General features: G+C 39.9%; 1 protein-coding gene across 2 annotated transcripts in view; it reads right to left on the bottom strand.

Annotated features, from left to right (window-relative positions):
• Positions 1 to 13,871, bottom strand: part of Stag2 (STAG2 cohesin complex component) — a 128,838-nt gene extending 114,967 nt beyond the window's left edge. For both annotated transcript variants that reach the window (XM_034484875.2, XM_076918432.1), the window contains exon 1: positions 13,734 to 13,871. The gene's annotated coding sequence lies outside the window, so the exon portion shown is untranslated. The remainder of the gene's footprint in view (positions 1 to 13,733) is intronic.
• Between the last annotated feature and the right edge of the window lie 666 nt (positions 13,872 to 14,537).

Below are 14,537 nucleotides of genomic sequence, written 5' to 3'. Positions count from 1 at the left end.
TCTAAACTCAAGAAAGTACACGTTCCAGTAAGAAAAACCTGTGTCACTGACAAGTTTTTTTTTTTCTTTTGGTTTTTCGAGACAGACTTTCTCTGTGTAGCCCTGGCTGTCCTGGAACTCACTCTGTAGACCAGGCTGGCCTCTAACTCAGAAATCCACCTGCCTCTGCCTCCTGAGTGCTGGGATTAAAGGCGTGCACCCACTGCCCGGCAAGTTTGCTTTTCAAAACTATCAGTGAATACTTTTATTTCTCCACAATCCATGGCTACACCACTTCCTCAATTCTGCCAGAGGTAAAGGAATATCTTTTGACCTGAGTGACTGGTGGAAATAGGAAGAAACAGATCCCAGAGGAAAAATATTACAGCTTTGCTAATATTTCCTAAGTTTTCTCTCCTGTATCACAGTAGAGAAATTCAACAATTCCTGTTCCTTACTATCTTTAGTACTATTTCTTTAGGACATGGCACTTTAAAAAAAAATAAGGGGGTATTAAATGAGATCTTTCCAGCAAGAGTCTAATTGCCATAAAGTTTGAAAAATAGCTACAAACCAGTAGACACACTGGTAAATAAAAACTCATCTTGCTTTAAAAAATAAGGGGGATTAGAAATCTAAGAAAGGGGAATATCATACATTCCAATCTGAAAATGAAAGGATCTGAGGAGCTGGACAGATAGCTCAGCTGTTAAGAGCACTTGCTGCTGTTCAAAGGACATGGGTTTGATTCCCAACAACTACATGGTGAGTCACAACATTCTATAACTCCAGTTTCAGGGGAACCAATACCATCTTCTGGCCTTGGGATGAGAGGAACCAGTGTGTGTGTGTGTGTATGTGTGTGTGTGTGTACATGTATATGCATATATATTTTTTAGGAAATTATCATATACATGTATATACAATATGTTAAAATTGAATTTAGTATTACATACACTACTAAAAATTTCAAGCTAACATTACAAAAAATTAAAGTTAATTAACATAAAAAAAGGCTGAGGATATATCTCAGTGATAAAGGTAGGTTCTATCTCTAAAAAATAGTTCAAAAACCATTTTTAAAAACATCACTGATCTATCTTTAAAAGCAGGTGTGCTGCAATCTTGGAAGGTAAAGGACAGGAGTGCCAAGCAACTTCAACTACATAGCAATTTCAATACCAGCCTGAGTAACATAAGACCCTGTCTCAAAAATAGAACAAGGGACTAGAGATATGGCTCAGCAATTAAGAAAACTGATTATTCTTCCAGAGGACCCAAGTTCAAGTCCCAGCACCCACATAGTAGATCACAACCATCTCTATCTCCAGTTCCAAAGGATCCAGTGCTCTTTTCTGGACTCCATAGGCACCAGTCATGTACATGGTGCACAGACACAGATGCAGACAAAACATTTATACATATATATTTACTTATTTTATCTTTGGTTTTTTTGAGACAGAGTTTCTATGTGTAGCCCTGGCTGTCCTGAAACTAGCTCTGTAGACCATGCTGGCCTCGAACTCACAAAGATCTGCTTGCCTCTGCCTCCCGAGTGCTAGGATTATGAGTGCTTTGGTTGCATATATAAATGTACACCATATGCCTGGTGACAACAGAGGTGAGAAGAGCATATGATCCTCTGGAACTGGCGTTACGGATGTTTATGAGCTACCATGTCACTGGATGCCGGGAACAGAAACCTTCAAGATAAACAAGTGTTCTTAAGCACTGGTACGTTTCTCTAACCCCAATATATAAAGCTGAAAAAAGATGGATACAGTTAAGTGGTAGAATGTTTAAAGGTTTTTCTGTACACATGAAGCCCTACATTCAACTCCCAGAACGGGGGGGGGGGGGGACAAAACAATAACACTCAAACCATAAACTAAATGTATTGATTTACACTTGAAAATTACACAGTAAGAACTTGACATAAAGTCAAATGGGAACATGTCCTTAATTCTGCCATTCAGAAGGCAGAGGCAAGCCTCTCTCACTATGAGTTCCAGCCAGCCTGATCTACACAGTAATTCTCTGTCTAAAACAAATTAAATCAGGCCTGCTGTGTTGACCAAACCAGCCTCAAACTTCTAGGCTCACCAAATCTTCTTGCCTCCGCCTCCCAAGTACAGACCCAAATCATTGCACCCCATTAACAAATATATTCTTTTTACTTCTTGCTGCCTTTACACAAAAACAATACCAATTGGAAGGCCTCAAACTTTTGAATAACAGTAAATGCTAGAAGCAACAATGATGAACTCTACTAACTCAGTTTATTAACCACCAAAGGAGGTCATTTCAAGGTAATATTAGCATCCTGTGTTAATTTTCTCCTAACTTTCATAGCAAGCTGTATTTTTAATAACTGTCACTATTTCACATTAAGGATACTATGGCAAAACTGTATTGATGGTGGGCTAAAGGTAGCTCAGAGGCAGAGTGTTGGCCTAGCACACAAGAGGCCCTGTGTTCTATAGCTGGTACCGCAAACCAAGAAAAAAGGCAAGGAGTAGCACACAGTCTAATATTGGTACTTGAGAAACCAGAAAAGGAAGAAGACAGGACTGAGGACAAAATGGGTTGCATACCCAGATAAACTTGAAGAAAAGAGAAAGACCTATATAGCATACCAGACAAGTTTTTAAAGAACTTCTGCCAGGCACACGCCTTCGGTCCTACAGTAGGGAAGCAGCCGAAAAGGAATTCCTGAGCTCTAAGGAGTAAGTTCTAAGCCAACCAGGGACAAATGGTGAAACTTTGTCTCTAATGTGTATTCATTTAATTGTGAAAAAGCCCAAACTAATAGTATTAAGGGAACAGGATAAGTCAGCAGAACTTGGTGAAAAGCCACATAATATCCTGTGTTACATGCATGAGACTCTAGTACAATCTAGTACATAATATCCTGTGTTACATGCATAAGACTCTAGTACAATCTCTAACACTACAAAAAAATTACATACATCAGCTCCCAGCACTATCAAACTTCTGTCAATTTGTTTTTGAGACACTATTTTTTTCTTCTGTGTATCCCTGACTATTCTGGAACTCAGCCTGTCCTTAAACTCAGAAATCCGCCTACCTGCCTCTGTCTCTGGGGTGCTAGGATCAAAGCCATACACAGCAGCAGCCATCACCACCTAACTATACTCAAACTTTAAGGGCAACAATGCATTTCTAACTGCACTAATTTTATACACCTTAAAAATACATCTTGAGCATGGTGGTCCATGCCTTTACTCAAAGGCAGAGGCAGGTGTATCTCTGAGTTCCAGGCCAGCCTGGTCTACAAACTTTCAGGAACACTATACGGGAAAATGTCTCAAAAACAAATCTTGTTCATTATTTCAGAGTGTTCATGAACCTCCACATCATCTATGCTCTCCACCTTTACAATTGCCAATACGGTTAAAGCAATTGCATTAAGCTCGCATAATAAATCTCCCCAAGTTCCTTCCCTCCAACTGGAGGTCAGCAGAGGCAAATTAGTGAATTTAAGGCTAACCTGGACAACTCAGGGAGAGTCAACATTAAAACACAATAAAGAGCTGAGGTCAGAAACCATTAGTAAAGTATTTGTCTAGCTAGCTTATATAGTGTGGGCCTCTGGATTCAATTCCTAGTACCACAAAAGTCTCCCCAAAATCGTTATCTTTGTTTCCATGCCACAATGAAGTCCACAAATTCCTTCATCTGATCAGAAATTTAATCTTCCTCCCAGTTGTTTTCTTGTACAATTTTAACTAAGCAAATTAGTATGTATAACTATTTAGTAGTAACTCAATCATATGGTAGCATGCTAACAGCTACAAAACTTCCAAAAATGAACTAGTTAAGGGCAATAAAAAAAATCAGTCCAGGGGGCTGGAGAGATGGCTCAGCGGTTAAGAGCACTGACTGCTCTTCCAGAGGTCCTTAGTTCAATTCCCAGCAACCACATGGTGGCTCACAACCATCTATTATGGAATCTGATGCCCTCTTCTGGTGTGTCTGAAGAGAGCAATGCTATACTCATATACATAAAATAAATAAATCTTTTTAAAAAATCAGTCCTGAACCACCACTTAAAGAGCATGCAGGGGCTGGACCTAGGCCCCTACACATTTGTAACAAATGTGCATGCAACTTGGTCTTCATGTGGGTCCCCTAACAACTGGAGCAGAGGCTGTCTCTGACTCTGTAGCCTGCCATTAGATCCCCTTTTCCCTAAATGGGGATCAGTGGGAGGATGTGCCTAGTCCTGCTGTGACTTGATGTCCTCCAAGGGACAGATGATTGCAGGGCAGGGGGTTGTGAGGGTGGAGGAAAGAGGGGGTTGCAACCGGGTGAATAAATAAATGAAAAAAAGAAAACAGTCAATGAAATACTAAACATATGACTATAAAAAACAGTCCTCTGAAGATCATGTCTCATATGGTAGTACACACCTTTAATCCCAGCACCTGTGAGAGGCAAGAGGATCTCTGAGTTCAAGGGAAGCCTGGACTACACAGCAAGTTCTGAAATAGTGAGGGTTATATAAAGAGACCCTGTCTCAACCCCAACCCCAAAAAGTTGTAAGCAGAAAAAAAAATCAGGCCTCTACTACTCACCTATACTCAAGCAATAAAAACTATGCCTTAGTTTACAGTAGAAGTAATAAGTCTATACCAAAATCATTTATCTACATTTGAATTCACATTTACTAACTTGGCAAGAATACCACATACATGAGTAGTCCAAGAATACAAAATAACTGTAAAACCTATCACAGAAGTAAGGAGTGGTAGGATTGGGGGAGTATAGTGAGACTTATGAAGTTTTGGTTTCTCTAAAAAGCACAGAAATATAAGAATGTTATCATTTTAATCTCAGATGTGGGATATGGGGCTGATTCAGATGGTCCACAGCAGCTGACTATGATTTGTCTCATGCTCTAACAGGGGCATGATTTTGCCAGCTGCAGATAGTTTCTGCAATAGTGTGACATTTGGAATTCTAGGGACTTTTTCAGATGGTATATAAATGCTAGGGTCCCAAGAGGTGGGATTGGTTGTTGTGGGTTTTTAGCTGTTGTTGGTTGCTGATGGTCTCGGTTCCTTAAACAATCATGTGCAAATAAACAAGAAAAAGAAATTAAGGAATCCTGACAGAGAAGATCAAGTTTATCCCAAGGAACTCAAGATTCCTAATCAGCAAGTAGTAAAGTAGTCTAACAGTAACATTGTCCCCTTTCCAAACCCTAACTTTATGCGGAGAAATCTTTTCCTCTGTCTCTATCCTTTTTCTCTCCTAAATCTAGTGTTAGGGTTTTGAAAGGGTGGGAAAGGGGTAGAAGAAAGAAGAACCCACACAATAGAAAAAGAGCAGTTTGGGGGTGGGGGGTATTGAATACCTTATAAATGCTAACTCACCAGCTCTACCACTGCATGCACCCTCATCCCAAAGATAACTATTTAGTTACTGAAGTGGCATCTGTACCTCTCCAAGTCCTAACTCTCAGATTATGTTATAGGATCAGTTTAATATCAGGTAAATCCCTAAACTAGAGCATTTTCTTTGGATACCATTTCTCCCTAGTCCCAAATATTACCCTTCTCTTTTCAGTCTTCTCAGAGGGACTCCCATGAAGTATACCATCCATATTTCTTAATATTATTATACAGGAGATGTGAATACTATATAAGAAAAATAAACTCAGATACTGTTATCTTGGTTTTGATTTGTTTTACTTAAGTAAAGATCAAAGACATCGAGTTTCAACATTTAAGATACACAATCACCCTAGTCTAATAAGTTCAAAACATTGTATTAGAAATTCCCCTGGGTTTAAAAAACATGATATCTTCTCTTTTACTACTGACCCTGGACCAATAAAAACTTACCACAAAGAATAAAAATAACCAAACTTTCCAATTCCAGCAATTTAAAGTAATTTAAATCACTTTCATAACCATAGAAATCGTAGAGGTTTGGAATCTCTTCTTAACAATTACTAATTGGGCAAGTTATTAGGCCTTCATGTTTCCTCTTCTGGAAAAGGGTCTTATTACTTAGAGTCATCATACATCCCCATTTCTCTGAGACAGTCCTAGTTTATGCTCTTATCCCTGCATGATGTCTGATTAATGCTCCCTCTTACTCACAAAAGTATTCCTAGTTTGGCAGAGTGTGTAATTCATGCCTGTAATTCCAACACTGGGGATGGTGAAGAGGGAAGATCACAATGACTTCAGTTCAAGGCCAGCCTGGACTAGACAGTGAGTTCTAGGATAGTTAAGGGCAACATAAGACACCTGGCCCACCCCTAAGGTATTCTATCAAAAAACTGAATCATATAGGTTGGGCATGGTGGCACATGCCTTTAATCCCAGCACTTGGGAGGCAGAGACAGGTAGATCTCTGAGTTCCAGGTCTCAGTCTACATGGTGAGGTCCAGAATGACCAGGGATACCTCGTCTCAAAAAAAAAAAAAAAAAAAAAAAAAGGAAAGACAAAAGTGAATCATGTTGTTATGTTACCTCATAGGATTATGAAAATTGAATGTCATGATACATATAAATAGTATGTGGCATATAAATTAGTTTAGTTAGTATTAGTTATTATCAATGTCTTTTTAGAAAAGATTTTTAATTATGTAATGAAAATGCTCCTACAATATTTTCTTACAAATAAAATTATGTATGCATTTAACTATACACATTCAATTCTTTAAAACGACTTAGCAACATTAACTGCCAGAAATCAACACTAACCAATTTATCAGAAAAAATGGCATTATCAATGGCACTCACATTTTATCATACATAAGTTTAAGAGGCTATATCATTTTTCTTAGCAAGAAAAATAACTGAAAATAAATCTCTGCTTTATAGCTCAATCAAGTCTCAATATTCTAGTAACATCTGTAATCAAGGTTCTTTGGATTAACTATACAATTCAGAAAACTTGAGTAAACATTTCTGGCACCTACCTTTTTTAACCTTTTGCATGTAATGGACACCTTGCATTATAATTCCATCATGGAACACTAGTTTTTGGTATTAACAGAATACAAAAAAAGAAATATGGATAAAAAATACTCAATATTGAAACACTCTAGGTAAAAGAAAAGTACTCATCACCCAGAAAAGTGATTTCCCGCAGGATGAAGTTGAAGGGGGTGATCAACACAAAGTGCATAAATCCAACTCACTGTCATGAAAGCACCAATGCATATATATTATACATGACATATTGCCCATGTAATATTTAGTACAGGTGAGTTCCACCTCATTTTCACTAAATCCAATACCTAGAATTTCTTCAGAGAAAACTCTAAAGTTTATGAAAAGCAGGAGAGAATAATAAAAGAAACAGATCATAATACTAATCAGTAATAAACCTAATAATCTTAAGCACTGATACTATTTATCACTCCATAAAAATAAAACAGTAAGTAAAATGTGAACTGAAATAGAATGTAGAAACAAAAACTATATCTAAAGAATGTTTAAAATGTCATTAAGCAATGGTAGGGAAACCCAGCTATAGAAACAAAGCAGAGGGGCTGGAGACGTGGCTCAGGGATTAAGAACACTGCTCTTCCAGAGGTTCTGAGTTCAATTCCCAGCAACCACATCGTGGCTCACAACCATCTGTAATGGGATCTGATGCCCTCTTCTGGTTTGTCTGAAGATAGCAACAATGTACTCACACATGAAATAAATCAATCTTTAAAATAAAACAGATTCTTACTAGATAAGCCTAATTTTTAAAATTTAATTCATTGATTTAGGATTTCAGTGTTTTGCCTGCATGGATATACATGCAGCACATGCCTGTCCAGTGCCCTCAGAGATCAGATGTCAGAATCCCTGGTTATAGATAGTTGTGATGCACCATGTGAGTGCTGGAAACCCAACCTGGGTCCTCAACAAGAACGATGGTTATTTATTCTATACCATTTCTCCAGCCACCAATCCTAAATGTTTAATTAAAATCTAACTACTCAATAAGCTGAATGACTCATAAAGTATCCTTATACAAATATAGTGTAAATAACAAAATTTTTAAAAATTTTTAAAAAAAATTAACTATTCCATGTGCCATAAAAAACAAACATTGCTGGGCAGAGGTGGCCCATGCCTTTAGTTCAAGCACTTGGGGGGCAGAGGCAGGCAGGAGGATTTCTGAGTTAGAGGCCAGCCTGGTCTACAGAGTGAGTTCCAGGACAGCCAGGACTATACAGAAAAACCCGTCTTGAAAAAAAAAAAATCAAGACTTCAATATTCCATGAATTTTAGTAGTCATACTCAAGCAAGACTAAAATTCAGAGTTTAACTACTTCTAATATTAGCTATATATATATTTACCTTTACCAACAGGTATGGTATGGTACGTGAGCCAACCTGATCTATGTACAAATTCCAGGCCAGATCTACATACGAATTTTGTAGCCAGGGCTACAAAAACCCTGTCTCAAAAAAAATTAACCTTTATTTATTTTGGGGGGAGGAGCATATGGGGTATGCCATGGTGGATGTGTATAAATTCAGAGGACAACTTGCAAGGGTCAATCATCTCCTTCCACCATGACAACTACAGAGACAGAACCCACAGCCATCTTACTGGCTCCAATGTAAGAATTTTACCTTACATCAACTCACCTGACCCTGAACAAAGATGATATTTTATCTTGTATTACATATGGAAAATCCTGATTTTATAAAACTAAAACAATGAGGATTGTAGACCTAAAGTCCCTAAGAGAAACATCTGAGTTTAATAAGCACAAAAAAACATTAAGGATTTGAGGCCAAGCCATCAAGGTGTGATTTGGGGACAGTTATTGACTATCACCTAGAACCTCAACTTCCTTCTGTAAACTAGCTTGTAAAACACATATATTCAGCACTCTGAAGGCAGAAGCAAACAGATCTCAGAGTTCAAGGGTAGCCTGTTCTACAGAGCAAGTTCCAGGACAGCCAGGGCTACACAGAGAAACTCTGTCTCAGAAAAAAAAAAAAAAAAAAAAAAAAAAAACAATAGAAACCTAACAACACCTATCTTGCAAAGTTTATGAGAGGGTTCATAATAAAAAAAAAAAAAAACATGGTTTCTGACACTCAAAAGGAACCCAAGGGGCTAAAGAAATGTCTCATTGGTTAAGAGCATGTGATTATATCTGTAATCCCAACCCTAGAAAGGCTTAAATAGGATGATGACAAATTTGAGGGCTAACTGGGCTACAGAATGATATTCTGTCTGAAAGTAAACAGATAAGCAAAGAGACCATTGTGTCTACCTTATCTGGGGAGAGGAGAACAAAGCTAGTTGATTAATCTCTTAACTAACTCTCTTCTCTACAGACAAGAACTTGCCAAAGTAGCCTGCGGCTGATCTGATACTACTATCCCAAACTGGCCTCAAATTTGCAGCATCCTACATCAGCCTCCCAAGTGTTCAGATTACAGGTGTGAGCCATTATACTTAGCAACACTAACTCAGCTGGTGTCCACTAATCAGTATCAAAGTAACTATGTATTAACTCTATTCAGGAGGAAAATCTTCTGGTAACAGATTACCAAAGAAATTAACAATGTTCTGTTTTTTAAAAATTCATATACACAAAACCCAATCCACAGAGCCATATTACTTAGACAGAAAAATAGAGAATTTGGTTAAATTAATGCAAAAATGCACTTTAGGAAAAGCAAACGAAGAATTTTAATTCTTGATGTCATTGCCACCAGAACATGAAAAAACTATAATTTGTGAAAGACAAATATTAGTATACGGGGCACAGTATGGAACTACACACAAAAAGCCCTGAGCATAAGTATCAAATGTAGAAAACAACAAAAAAATGCAAAGTATCTTGAAACAGTAATTCTATAGCTCCTCTTTCCTCTCCACCAATCACATCCCCATCTGCACTGATACCTAGCTAGGAATACACTAATAGTACACTGCTAATTGGGACTATCCCTTCCTTTTCTTGTTTATTCTCCCAACTCCCAAAATAGTGCTCCTCTAAATAGCAAACTGTACATCTTAATGTACAGTTTAGGTTCAAAATTAAATCTTTCAGCATCAAAAACTGAAGTGTTCCATCTAGTATAAAGAAGTAAAAGCAAAAAAAAAAAAAAAAGCTATATTCTGTTTACAACATTCCTATAGGGCTGTGGTGACATGTTAAGCATGCAGACTATCAAACATTACTAACGTGACAATGATGTATTTTCATCCCTAACCCTGTATTCCCAAAGAAATTTGACCCTGATCCTAGGCTAAGCCCCCAATTTTACTCATACAAATGATAAAAGAAAAGTTGAATTTAATTTCATTAAAATTGTATTCACATTTGGACTTTTTAAAAATCCAAAATCAACTACAGTGCTGCCAAAACGTGTAATTTGTTGGTTTAGTAGCCAGTTACTGAATCATAAGAAATCAAAGCTGATGCCACATTTTAACCATTTACTTAAGAATATTAGCATAGGAATAAAAATTTGAAGCCAGGAAACTGACTTCTCTTAATATCCTCATAAAAGCTAATGACCGTGAAATAATAACAGTTCAGAAATATTTGCTCCCGGACTAGGGTAAAATTTTTCTATAATAGTAATAATTGGGGAATATACTTTACAAACACAAAAATAAAAATATCCATTGCTTTGGATTCCTTTCATAACTTTTAACATATATTCAAAAATGCATCTAACAGAGGAACAAAATAAACTTGAGGTAGAATATCAGACTGCAAAAAGCAAGGCACTTACCTTGGACTTTGGGAGCAAATATACTAATTAAAGGAGATCAAGGGTCTTAATTTTAACTGAACTTTTATTGCTGATGGCAGTATGAAAAAAATGTTCTTAAAAGAAAACAGTGAAATAGTTTTTCCTGTCAACTTTCAAGTAGTTAGAAGAGCAGACAGTTTGGAAAGGGTACATCATTTTAAATGTAAAATACTCAATTTCCTATTGGTTTAAAAAGAAGAACCCTCTCTGCCCTGTCTCAAATACCTTATACTACCACTTCACAATGGGAAGAAATGGCTAGTAAGTCCCTTCCTTTTCCAATCCACCTCTCTACCTAGTCATTAAACAGCAACGACTGAAGCTGCATTCAGCCGTATCAAGCTCCCTCTGGGAATGTTCCCTGTGGCACCCCAATCCCTTCACTGTCACTTACTTGGCTGCCAAAGCCCCTCCTATTAATAGTAAATCCCTCTCCTACTGACTCACTGCAGCTCCAACTTAATGAAACACACACCAAGAACAAGTTGTTAAATATACAAATGGAATTTCCTATTTTCAAAAAAAATCAAAGGGAAAGCAGAAGCCCAGCACGTTCCATTTTAAGTCTTATCTGTAAGGATTTATGTTGTTTTCCCTGCAGGGCTTGTTCAAATATTTTCGAAAGTTGGTATGCTAGGCATTATGTAATTTCCTACACACAAGCCTAAGTTTCCGTGTAAATAACTTAGGTAAATATAAAGTCAACACATCAAAATGTAAAAACTTTGAAATTTTTCTTCCAAATCCTTGTTTCTCAACTACAGAAATTTTCAAGCAAATAGCAAAGTAGAATAAGTTACCAATGAGCCTTTCTGAGCTTATCTGGCTATAGTAATCAACTGGCTGTCACCTCTCTTCTTCTCTGGCCTCCTACTCTCCCTATCTTTAAAGAGAATGGAGAAACGATACTCAGTAAGGACACTGAGGATAACCTCAAGGCAACAAAAGTATCAAAGTAACACGTTAAAAAGTCAAAAATCTCCAGTGTTACTGTAAAAGCACCCTGCCCAACTCCTAGACAGTAACATTTAAGAATTCAGTAAAAAACATTGAAATGACCATATTTACTACTCAATGAGTACATTTTATATTTCAAAAGGATAAATAGAAATGAGGTGAAATGAACTTAAATATATAATTAGGAATTTACGCACTTGATCTGAAAATGAAAAAAAACAGACGATTTAACATAATCTGTCATGAAATTACAATTCAACCACTTGAAAAACCGCTGAACACTTATGCCTTAGCTGGTCCTTCTGATCCCTAATTATAGATTGATATCAACACAGAAAGAAAACCAGGCATTTTGACGTAAGTGGTTTAAAATGTTCAAAATTAACCCCACCGTTCATTGAGAAATATATGATATGAAAGCAAGACCAAACTACCTGAATTGCACGTCGTTAAACAGAAACGTATCCACTTTCCAGGGCCATCAAAAAAAAAAAAAAAACATAATAAGTTCACATATACCCTTAAACGCTTAAACGCAACGCACTGGGCTCCAGACAGAATTAGGAGACCGCCTCCTGCTTTTGCTCCTAACCAATACGCAGAGAGAGAAGGTTGGCAGGAAAGTGCTGCGAGGACAGTAACAAACACCAGCAAGCTCCCGAGCAGGCCCTGCTAGAGCCAGGAATGACGCACTTCGGTAACCCGACTCTTTCTCCCCTCCACCCCCCGCCCCCAGCAGCGGTGCTGACACCGCCAACAGCCCGGAGTAGGAAAAAAGACAACAGAAAAAAAGGCAATGCTTGGACCGCACCAGGTTTCATTAAGAAACCTCGATTATTCCTCTTTCGACACTAACCACCAGGACTAAACAGGAAAAGAAGCTTCGTGCTGAAGCAAGTCCCATCATGGTGGTTTAAGTCACTAAATTAAGCTGATAATGAGTCCAATCCACAGAGACATATACACAGGGTGTGGCTGCCGTGAAATCCGGCGGTCCATGGGAGAAAGGGGGACGGAATTTACACCCCAGTGTGAAGGGAAGATGGGGCTTTACCAGGGTCGAGTAGGAGGCGGCCCGCGCATTTTAAGGAACCATTGCAAACCAACACAAGCGTCTCCTTTAGTTAAACCTAACCCCACAGATCAAAAGTTTCTGATAGACAAAACATAGAAGCTGGAAATAATTATTTAATCAAAAAACACGACCCTCAATTTAAAAACTACATCCAGAAGAAAGGAGGAGGGAGAGGGAGGGGGTAGGCAACAACATAAAAAACATCCTAGGCCACGGAGGAGAAAGTCTCCTAGACCGGATGAAACTACTAATGCAATATTAAAAATTCAAGTCGAGCACCAAAGCACGAAAAATCACACGATAACCCATTACCGTTGAGGATTAAAAATAAAATGGCATATAACACCGAGGAGAAGAAACTAAATGTCGAAAGTACAGCGGTTCATCAAAAAAAAATAATAATAATAATAATAAAAACTAAAGGCAAAACAAGACATTGTCGCGGCGGGAGGGAAAGGGGGAAAAAGGCCGAAATCAACAATACGTTTACAATTCTAGGCCAGAAGAAAATGGGAACAGGGCTCAAAGTTTTGCGGAACTACTTGATGCTGTTTCCCACACCTTCTCTCTCCCATGGCCCATCCGACCCTTTTTCTCCTAAAATTGCAGTCCGCAGATCTCCGGGTACGCGAGAGAAGAAAAGAGAAAGTCGCCCTCAAGCAAGAATAAAAGTGTGGAGGGAAAACAGAGGCTGCCTACCTGGGGCAAGGATCAGCTCAGTTCGTGCCTTGAGAAAGACAGTGCGGGTGGGGGTGGGAACGAAAAAGCAGCACTAAAACTAAAACAAAAGTGGCGCCAAAACCCCCCAACAAACAGCCTTCCACTCCCGCCCTTCCCCCCCTCCGCCCATGCCAGGCAGGCAGGGCCCCCCTTCGGGGCAAGCTCTACGCGCTGGGTACCGACGCCGCCGGACCCCAAACGATTTCGAAAATTGGTGCCCTAAGAAAACTGACCGAAGTCGGGGCCTCGGGAAGGATGGAGAGATCGATGCCAACCGCTTTGCCCAAGCAGTTCCCCCACCACGCGCTGGAGATGATGGGGCGGGGGAGAGAAGCCGAGGGGCCCGTCACATGAATGTTGTTCCCTCTCTAGGAAGGGAGGAAGAGAGGGAGGGAGGGAGGGGAGGGAGAGGAGGGAGGGAGGGAGGGAGAGGAGGGAGGGGAGGGGAGGGGAAGGGAGGGAGGGAGGCAAGGAGGGGAAGGGAGAGGGGAGGGGGGACGAGGGAGGGGTGTGAGCAGAGTAGATTTTCCCTCGCCTCCCTCGGTCCGAGGCCCAAATAGACACAAACGAGCCTGCTCGGCCTCCCCTCCCCCCGGGTTCCCAGCACCACCATCTTGCTCGCTTCCTTCCCCGCACCACCACGGCGCGCTCTCCCACTACCCCCCCCCCAGCACACGCCACCCAGCCGCGGCCTCCCCGGGTTTGCCCTTTCTTCTCCACCTGCCCCCCCCTCCATCCCGACTAGGGATGGCACCCCCACCCCACCTCCAGTCTGGGGGTCTCTCTTCGCTCCCCCTACGGGCTGCTTAAGAGGCCCCGGGAGGAGAGGAAGCGACCAAGCAGGCTACGCGGAGGCGCCGAGCCTCCATCTTGCGCCGTTGCGCGTTCTCCATTTTGGGCCACCCATGGGGGAGGAGGGAGGCCCTCCGCCGAGGCCCCGGGGGAAGAGTTGGGCGAGGGAGGCGAGAGAAAAAAACCTTTCAGCGAGGGTAGTGGGAAGGAAGCGTCCTGCGCTTGAAAAGCGGCTCTGGGAGGAG

This window comes from Arvicanthis niloticus, chromosome X, assembly GCF_011762505.2.
Source record: "Arvicanthis niloticus isolate mArvNil1 chromosome X, mArvNil1.pat.X, whole genome shotgun sequence".
Taxonomy (NCBI): domain Eukaryota; kingdom Metazoa; phylum Chordata; class Mammalia; order Rodentia; family Muridae; genus Arvicanthis; species Arvicanthis niloticus.
This window is presented reverse-complemented; position numbering and strand designations above follow the sequence as displayed.